Source organism: Schistocerca nitens, chromosome 1 (genome assembly GCF_023898315.1).
Source record: "Schistocerca nitens isolate TAMUIC-IGC-003100 chromosome 1, iqSchNite1.1, whole genome shotgun sequence".
In the NCBI taxonomy this organism is placed as follows: domain Eukaryota; kingdom Metazoa; phylum Arthropoda; class Insecta; order Orthoptera; family Acrididae; genus Schistocerca; species Schistocerca nitens.
The window spans coordinates 1,193,484,047-1,193,493,002 of record NC_064614.1 but is presented as its reverse complement, the minus strand read 5'-3'; the positions used below and the strand labels follow the sequence as shown (position 1 = coordinate 1,193,493,002).

The 8,956-nt window shown below is 45.7% G+C and overlaps 1 pseudogene; it reads left to right on the top strand.

Moving 5' to 3' along the window:
• The first annotated feature begins 8,608 nt into the window (after positions 1-8,608).
• LOC126205123 (U4 spliceosomal RNA) lies at positions 8,609-8,735 on the top strand (annotated as a pseudogene).
• The last annotated feature ends 221 nt before the right edge of the window (positions 8,736-8,956 follow it).

Below are 8,956 nucleotides of genomic sequence, written 5' to 3'. Positions count from 1 at the left end.
ATGTCGATGTTCCGAGTACAGCCTAGTGTAGTGAGCATGAAGGGCGTTTCCTATGTCGCGCTGGGTATCAAGGCGTCGTCCGTCTTCCGTCGTGATAGCTTGGATCAGTGTCCTGCGTCGGCGCCGTCGTTCTGCAATGACGTGGTACATAGACGGTTCCTCCTGGGCCACTCTGTCTTGAGTGCGCACTCTGACGATCGCACCTTCAAGGTGGCAACGTGTTAATCTGATGATCTGTGCCTTGGCACGGTTCACCGTCACCTGCCGTGCAGGCGAGTACGGCAGTGTTGTACATTCCCTTAAGATGCTGTAGTAAAAGTCCATGGTATGTCTCTTCCATGCTGCAACATCTCGGCCGTAACCTATCAAGGTCTTCCGGAGGGCTGGTTTGGCGCAGAGTAACCACCACGACAGTGTAGACCGGTAGGTACCACGCCGGCGGCTACAAGAGTCCCACGTGGTCTCTATAAGGCGGCGGCATTCCTGAGAAGCGAGGTGGGCGACGTTCAACTTCCAAAGACCACGGCTGTGCCACACCTTCTGGCGGCCGAGGGTAATAGCGCAGATGTAGGCCTCGTGGTCAGAAAAAGCTGTGGGCCAAACTTCGGCAGCTCTTGTCCCCACAGCTATGGAGCGCGAGATGTAAATCCGGTCGATGCGGCTGGAGGAATGGCTGGTGTAGTGAGTAAATCCGGGCCGATCGCCACAAACATGTTCCCACGAGTCCACCAATTGAAGATTATTTATAATTGTCGTAAGTTCTGCGCAGGGAGAATGATGTGGTAACTGATCCTTGGGTGCTTGGCTACAGTTAAAGTCCCCTCCCATTATCAAGGCGTCCTGACGGCCCATAAAGAGGGGCGTGATTGTATGAGCGAAAAAGGTGGATCGTTCGCGACGCCGACCAGATCCTGACGGTGCATAGATGTTAATAAGTTTGACTCCTTGGATAGTAAGAGCCATGCCTCTGGCGTCAGGGAGATATTCGACGTCTTCTGCGGATATACCTTCGCGGAGGAGGATCGCCACACCATTGCCATTGGCAGACGCATGTGAGACCCAAGTCGTGTAGCCATAGGGTCCCTTGAAGTCTGTGACATACACCTCTTGAAGGAGCGCAATGTCGATGTCTGCTGCGTTGAGCAGGTCCTGTAGCATCTTTAGTTTATGTCGGGCACGTATGTTGTTGATGTTAATCGTCGCTAGACGGTACGTTTGGTCAGCCAGGTCGGCAACTGGGTTGTGTATGAGGCCAGGGCGGCAGGGGCGGCCCCACAGAGGCTGACGATACAGCCGTAGTCACTGTTGTTGGTCGGTGCTGGGCACAGCCGCGGGAGCATCTCTGCCTTCGGCATCCTCCTGGTGCTGTGGCTCATCCTCGACATCATCCGCCCAAGAATCAGATGCAGCAATTGGTAACTGTTGATGAGTGCTGTCAGTAGAGCGCTCTCGCGCATGTTCAGTAGCAGAAGTGATGTTGTCAGACTGAGGCTCAGAAATTGTATCAGCCGTAGCATCGTGACGGGAAGGGTGAGTTGTGTTGGTAGAGTCCTGATTGTCGTCCGACGCCGGATGTTCGTCCGGGTCACACATCCGAAGCAGGCAATCATCGGATGGCGTATGGCGCCGTTTCTTGCGTTTTCGAGGGGACCGTTGTTTCCGGACATGTTGTTCTGAGTCAGAATGCGGGCGACAATCGTCTGATGCGGTCTCCATTGGTAGGAAGGCAGAGGTCGGGACAATTTCCGTTTCTACTTCCATCTTCTCTTTAGGCTCGTCGTGGTGGCACAATTGATCACCGTCTTGAGGCAAGTCTGCCGATGACGTCGTAGAGGGGGATATGCTGTCCGCCACACTGTCATCGACCACTGACTGCAATAAGGTGTTTCGATCCTGGGCAGGAACAGCTGTTGCGGTTGCAGCCGCTGCATACGTGATGGGGAGTGAAATAGGCGTCGCCGGGGAGGGAACTTCACCAACCGGTGTCTGAGTCAGTCGGCGTTGAATGCAGGCCGATCTGACATGTCCTTCCTGGCCACAGCCGGCGCAAGTACGCGGTTGTCCGTCGTACATGACAATGGCTCTGCAGCCGCCAATTACTAAATAGGATGGCACATGCTTCGCCAGTTCAATCTTAATTTGGCGCACTCCATTTAAGACGGGGTACGTTTCAAACGTTTGCCATTTTTCAGCCAAGTGGCTTAGCACGTTGCCGTACGGTTTGAAAGCTGTCATCACAACATCTGGCGGGACTTCGAATGGCAGCTCGAAGACCCTCAGAGTGCGAAGGCCTAATCCAGCGTGGTCGATCGTGACAGTTCCTATGTGACCATCAGAATGCTTGAATTTAAGTCCATGAGCGTGTCGACACACAACATCAGTGCACGCCTTTTCATTGATCATTTTTATGTAGACGACACTTTGTGTTGTAGAAAAGTGGATCCCAATGATGTCTTGAGGTGCAATATGAAGTTCTTCCCGGATGAAACGTTCAGTGTCAAGTGCTCGAGGTCTTGCATAGTCCGCTTGAAATGTGATCTTAATGGTGGACTTGCGATACGAGTGCGCCATGGCACTACCGAGACACGGACGCGTGACACTCGCCGCAGCGGAAGGTAAACAGTAAACACTCACGCGCGCGGTGCGCTAGCAGGGGGACACAGGGACGACGACATTGCCCCACCGCTGCTAACAGCGGACTGTCCGACCCCTAGACCACGGGTCGACGCACTAAAGGAAAACGGAGACGTCCTCTCCTCGCACCGGGATAGAATTAACTGGCAGTTTGGGAATTACTCCTGGGAGAGACCGACACTCAATAGTGACACAATTTGTTGAGTAGTTACTGTGGCTGTGGCTGAGAATGCTGGACACAATGTGTGATCCTCAAGCAGTGCACGAGTTGTAACGCGAACAGCTGAACATGCCACGGTTAACCGTTCGAAAAGTGCTGCGAAACAGCTGTGAAATGGTATCCAGGTTGTCGTTTATGCAGACAGTCGTCATCTGGAATGTAAACACGGTATGCAATTAAAAAAATGTTATCACCTCATGTGGAAATTAAAATGTATTTCTTTCAATGGTTTGTTCGTTATTTTTCTTCCGCATTTCCTTAAGAATATTTCCACAAAGTTTCATTGTCGTACGATGACTCGTTTCGCATGGCGGTCCCCTCAAGTAGCGGAAGTTTAATTGTAACCATTTCTCATTACGTTGTTCAAGGGTAGATGTAAAAAAAATGTAATGAAACGATTTTCGCCTGACAATGGACCCACAGGGTTCGAAATGCATCGCGTGGTTTAAGATATTATTGCGTCCACAACTCCAAAATATGGATAAAATAGGACATTTCAAAACAATGAAGTAGGCTACCGATCCGGGTGTTGACCACAACTGGGGATACACCAAGTCGTATCAGTCGATCTGGCTAGTGGACGTTAGTTGGACCAAGCAAGGTCTTTGATATGGGTGAGGACATAATGGCCTCTTGGTAGGGAGCACTAAAAGAATATTGAACAAGCAGTATTTGTGTATATACTGTAGGTAAAGACCATAGTAGGGGAGATCTTAATACCGTACCGAGCAGGGTAGCGCAGCGGCTAGCGCACTAGAGTCGCATTCGGGAGGACGACGGTTCAAACTAGCGTCCAGCCTATGCTGATTTAGGTTTTTCCTGATTTCCCTGAATCGCTTGAGACATACGCCAGGATGGTTCCTTCAAAAGGGCACGGCCGAGCTTGTGCTCCGTCTCTGATGACCTCGGGACGTTAAATACCAATCTCCTCCTCCTCCTCCTCCTCCTCCTCCGCCTCCTCCTGTATACCAAGTGACTGGTGTCATGTTTATGACTTTGGTGAGGATTTTGACCCTGTCCTCTTAATGGTTGACTTTCTACGATTCAGTCAGTGCTGGTCCAGCCGGCTTCTTAAGGCGCATCACAGCTGGGCTCTTTCCTCCTCTTCCTCATCATCATCTTCCTTTCTAGAATTAGGTTGTTGGCTGTTCCGAACTCACAAACAAAATTATTCCCATCTCTTTCTGGGTCTTCCAGTACCTCTTTTCACATTCGGCTTGTAGTTCAAGATCTTCTGAGGGCTTCTGTGACGTGGCATTCTCATGAGCTGTTGTCTCCAACCTTCACGATATTTTTGAATTTTTTCATTCATATTGTAAAATTTAATCCTGTTCCAATACCTTCGTTTCTAATCATATCTCGTCTTGTACAGCCCTTGGCTTTCATAGGAAACTCATCTCTGCTGTATGATATTTTTTTTTATTTTTTTGTGGTAACCCAGCTTTCGCTTCGATAGGGTAACACAGGAACCGCCATTAGTTTATAGAATTACCTGATGGTTTCTTTTTGTACTCTATGGCCCAATGTTATGCTTATGGTGCCACAGACAGCTTGGAATTTGTGTATTTTGTTTTCAACATCAGAATCAAAATCGAAACTTACAGCGCAGCCTAAATAAGAGAACTGAGATACTTGTTCTCAAAATGAATGATCCAAAACAATTTTTGATCTGACTGGATACTTTCCTTGGAATGCCATTACTTTTGTTTTGTTGCAAGAAATTTTAAAATTTTTTCATAACGCGGGACCGCAGTCACAATATATTTATTTAAAGTCAGTACCGCCATTAGACTGTTGTTTATGTACGGTGCTACATTTATACTTACACAATCATGATTTCGGCTTCAAAGTGCCATTATCAAGTGTTTTAAGTGTTAGGCAATTTATAACACTTAAAACACTTTAAAGCCGAAATTATGATTGTGTAAGTGTAAATGTAACACTGTAAATAAACAAGTCTAATGGCGGTACTGACTTCAAAGAAAGAAATTTTGAAGATGTACTTCAAAAATGGTTCAAATGGCTCTGAGCAATATGGGACTTAACTTCTGAGGTGAAGATGTACTTCTTGCATTTTCCGTTCAGCTGGTATACCGATCTTTGGGGGTCATCTTCATTCTGTTGAAGAATAACGATGTCATCAGCAAGCAAAAGTACATTCAGGTATCCCTTATTCGCTATCTTAACTTCTTTGTTTACTTTACATTGAAGTCATCGTAATACTAAAACTGGTAGATGGCAGCCCACACCCTTGCTAAACACATCGATTAATAATTATTTCTTCTAATCGACTCCTACTTGTGTTTATTACAATGCGTGTAATTTTTTAAAGACTTTTCAAAATGGTTCAAATGGCTTTAGAGGTCATCAGTCCCCTAGACTTAGAACTACTTAAACCTAACTAACCTAAGGACATCACACACATCCATACCCGAGGCAGTATTCGAACCTGCGACCGTAGCAGCAGCGCGGTACCGGACTGAAGCGCCTAGAACCGCTCGGCCACAGCGGCCGGCTAATGACTTTTCACTACCTTTTCTATATTCAGACATAATCTTCCATAGACTATCACGGCTCACATGGTCAAAATCCATATGTGCTTCTGTATTAAATTCTCCTGTTTTTCTATAACTTTTTAAATTAGAAACACATTGTTTGTGCATGAATGACGTGATCTAACCCTCGCGAGACCTAGAGGGTGGTTTTCTAAGCCGTACAAAAGGATTTCAGCACTGGTGGTGTGTGAAACGCAGCACAGAGCTGAGAGAGGCTCTGTGCCTGTGGCATAGAACAGTCATTGACTGCAGTGGCCTTGCATCAGCGTCTCGCTCCAGTTGCAGTGCCTGCCACGTGCACGTGTTTACAACAGCTGCTAGGTGCTCGCTTCGCGCGTTGCACATACGTCTGCAGTGGCAGCGTGCTGAGCACGTGGCGCCGTTTCCTGCCGCCAACAGGTTACTGCTTTGAATGAGATCGCGTCTGCAGCGCGTGCAACTGTAAGTGCCCTGCAAGCCGATCGCTTCGTCTTTCTACGCATCTCGTCAACGTTTGTATGTGTGTGCTACAGTGTGCGATTTTTGCTTTTACCAGTGGGGGGGGGGGATGCCTTAGGGGTTAGTATAATTATATATGTTACTAGCTTGGACCGTGGCGTTACCCATGGTTAAACAGTTATTTATAAATAGATGTTAACGGCGAAACTCACTATTCACGCGTATGCACTATCTGAAGCCGGCCGCGGTGGTCTCGCGGTTCTAGGCGCGCAGTCCGGAACCGTGCGACTGCTACGGTCGCAGGTTCGAATCCTGCCTCGGGCATGGATGTGTGTGATGTCCTTAGCTTAGTTAGGTTTAAGTAGTTCTAAGTTCTAGGGGACTAATGACCACAGCAGTTGAGTCCCATAGTGCTCAGAGCCATTTGAACCATTTTGAACCACTATCTGAAAAGCCATTCCTTGTTATATCTTTAAAAGTACATTATAGGTAAAGCTTATTTACAAAATCGTCTACATACAGGTATAGGAGGGGAATTCAAAAAGTAAAGGCACATTTGTCAAAAGCTGTACTTATTCTGATGACAGAAAACAGAAACATGCGTTATTTTTGTACGTAACCTCCTTGGACTTCAATGCAGTTTTACGAGTTTCTTTTTATTTCATCAGGAAATACGTTTATCGGTTGTATCTGTAACCAATTTTGCACCGCAGCAATGACGTCTTCATCCCTTTCAAATCTTCTTCCCTGTAGCGCTTCCGTTAAGGGTCCAAACATGTGAAAATCGCTTGGAGCCAGGTCTGGACTGTATGGTGGATGTTCCAGCACCTCGAATCTCAACTCTTTTATTGCGTCGGCTGTCCGTTTGGCAGAATGTGGGCGAGCGTTATCTTGCTGCAGGATGACACCTCTTCACAGTTTTCCACTACGTTTGGATCTGATTACAGGTTTTAGTTTCGTACGCAACACATCACATTCACCATACAATACAGACCTGGCTCTAAAACCTCGTTTACGCTGGGGCGACGTCATGCAACATTGTGGCATGCTACGGAAATGTAGCGTGCGTCGTCTTGTCATTTAGTTCTAAATGTTTTGAATGCTTAACTACTACTACATAACACTTTTTCAGAATTAATAAGAAACTATTAATAGTAAACTTTCAGTGTTCGGCTCCACAAATTTAAATAATATGTAAAGTTTTACTCCAGTGCGTGGGAAATAAACATCCCAGGTTGGGATGCATAAACTAAAACCAGAGGAGGGGATGGTTTGATGCAGAGGGGGGGGGGGAGGGAGGAAATTCCCCCATCCCCCCCCCCCCCCCCTGCAAATCGCACACTGGTGTGCTAGCGGCACATACCACCATCGCTCGGATTTGGTGACTGGTAGACCTAGGGGGGCGGGGGAGCGTTATCCTCTGAAGCCTGTCAGCGTGAAAACCAACTGTCGCTCTGAGTAATTATGCTAAATGCCCAGTGAAAAGTTTGGAACAAGCTCTGAAACGGAGATTTTAATGTCGACGGTAGTGCTTTCGCAATCACGACGGGAAATTCATTGAAAAGTTTATGAAGCAAATAGAGACGAAAGGCTTCAAACTTAATATTCTTGAAACGTTAGAAATTATCAAGCAACTTTCTTTTAAAGACGGTTCCATTTTTAATGAACAGTTGCAGTTACACAAACTTTTTTTAATGACATAACGCCGTCACTTAGAAATGCTGAAAGTTGACTCTTATTTTTCCTCAGAGTAGGCTCTAGAATATCGTTTTCTTCTCCTCTCTTTTTCATTTATTACGTTGTAATTGTTTCGTACAAAAATGTACCTAATACTTTTTGTTGCATTGTTCTACATAATTTTTAATTTTGCATAATACAAGCTACTGATATATTAGATTATCGCTTATGTGTTATTTAAAATATTTTTTTGTAAATTAAGCAACTGGTATCTTCGACTGTTACTGATGGCGCGACTTGGTTTGTGTCCTCGTTATGGCAATTTCGGACTGTGAGCCTCTTCGTCTGATGCCACCTCCATTGACTGTTTCCTCTTGCAGCCCTTAGCTGCGTGTACCGTGCTACGCCATACAGCTATAGTCTTACTAGCTGTATGACAGTTTCAGTGTCTTTAATTTTATGTGGTTTTAATATTTTCTTAATGAATTATTATAAGAGAGCATTATTGCTCTTAAATTTGTTCTTCATTTACTACATGTGAGTACAGTCTTCTTATAAGTCTGTTCGGAATAAAAACTGTCTGTTGCTCAGTTCTTTCTATGTTACTAGTTATTCACAATTTTTTTAGGTAATTGTGGATTTTCTGGCGAAGACACCAGTAGTCAGTGTCGAAACCTGGCAAGAGTGAAATTTTGTTGCAACCAGGTGGCTTCGTTTTACCTGTTGAATTCTTGTACTGTTGCTGTCTCGCAGCCATATTTAAAACTGTAAGATTAATAAGCTTTAACCAAGAATACAGGCGCATTAACGTGTAATGAGTCTCATTGTAGACGAGCCTTCATTATTTCTTTCTTTTTAGTTTCTAAACCATCACTTGCTTCACACCTGCAGCGAGAGGTGTATTACTGAGTAGTGTGTCGTCGCCCCCGAGGCATAGCAGAGTGTGCCTCGGTTTTTTATTTTCGGTTTACGGCAATACTTCTTGCTACAAACAGCACCCTGCTTTACGTGCTGCGTCGACACTAGCGGATGGCAGCATTCTTGGAGAGGAAAAGGAAGGGCTATAGGGGAGGAAGGAGGCCCAATTATTTAAAAAAAAATGAGGTTTATCCGAGGTGCGATTATTGCTAGTTGAAAACTTTTACCAATACCCCGCCTAGTGGACGTGAAATACCGTCCGCTACGGCAATTTTTGCACACTCCTCCGGGAGTATAAAATTATTTAAAAAAAAAAATCTTCTGGAAGGCGGTGTATTTGTCATCCGTAGAATCTGAGACTAAGCATCCAAGACAAGAATTTCCAAATCCTAACAAAAAGTGACGGAATTTATGTTGATAAGCTGATATGACAACCTTGCTGCTCCGAACTGCGCGAGTCATCAAACTGCGTCACCTCGATTTACCTGTTAGCTGTAAATGTTATGAAACATTG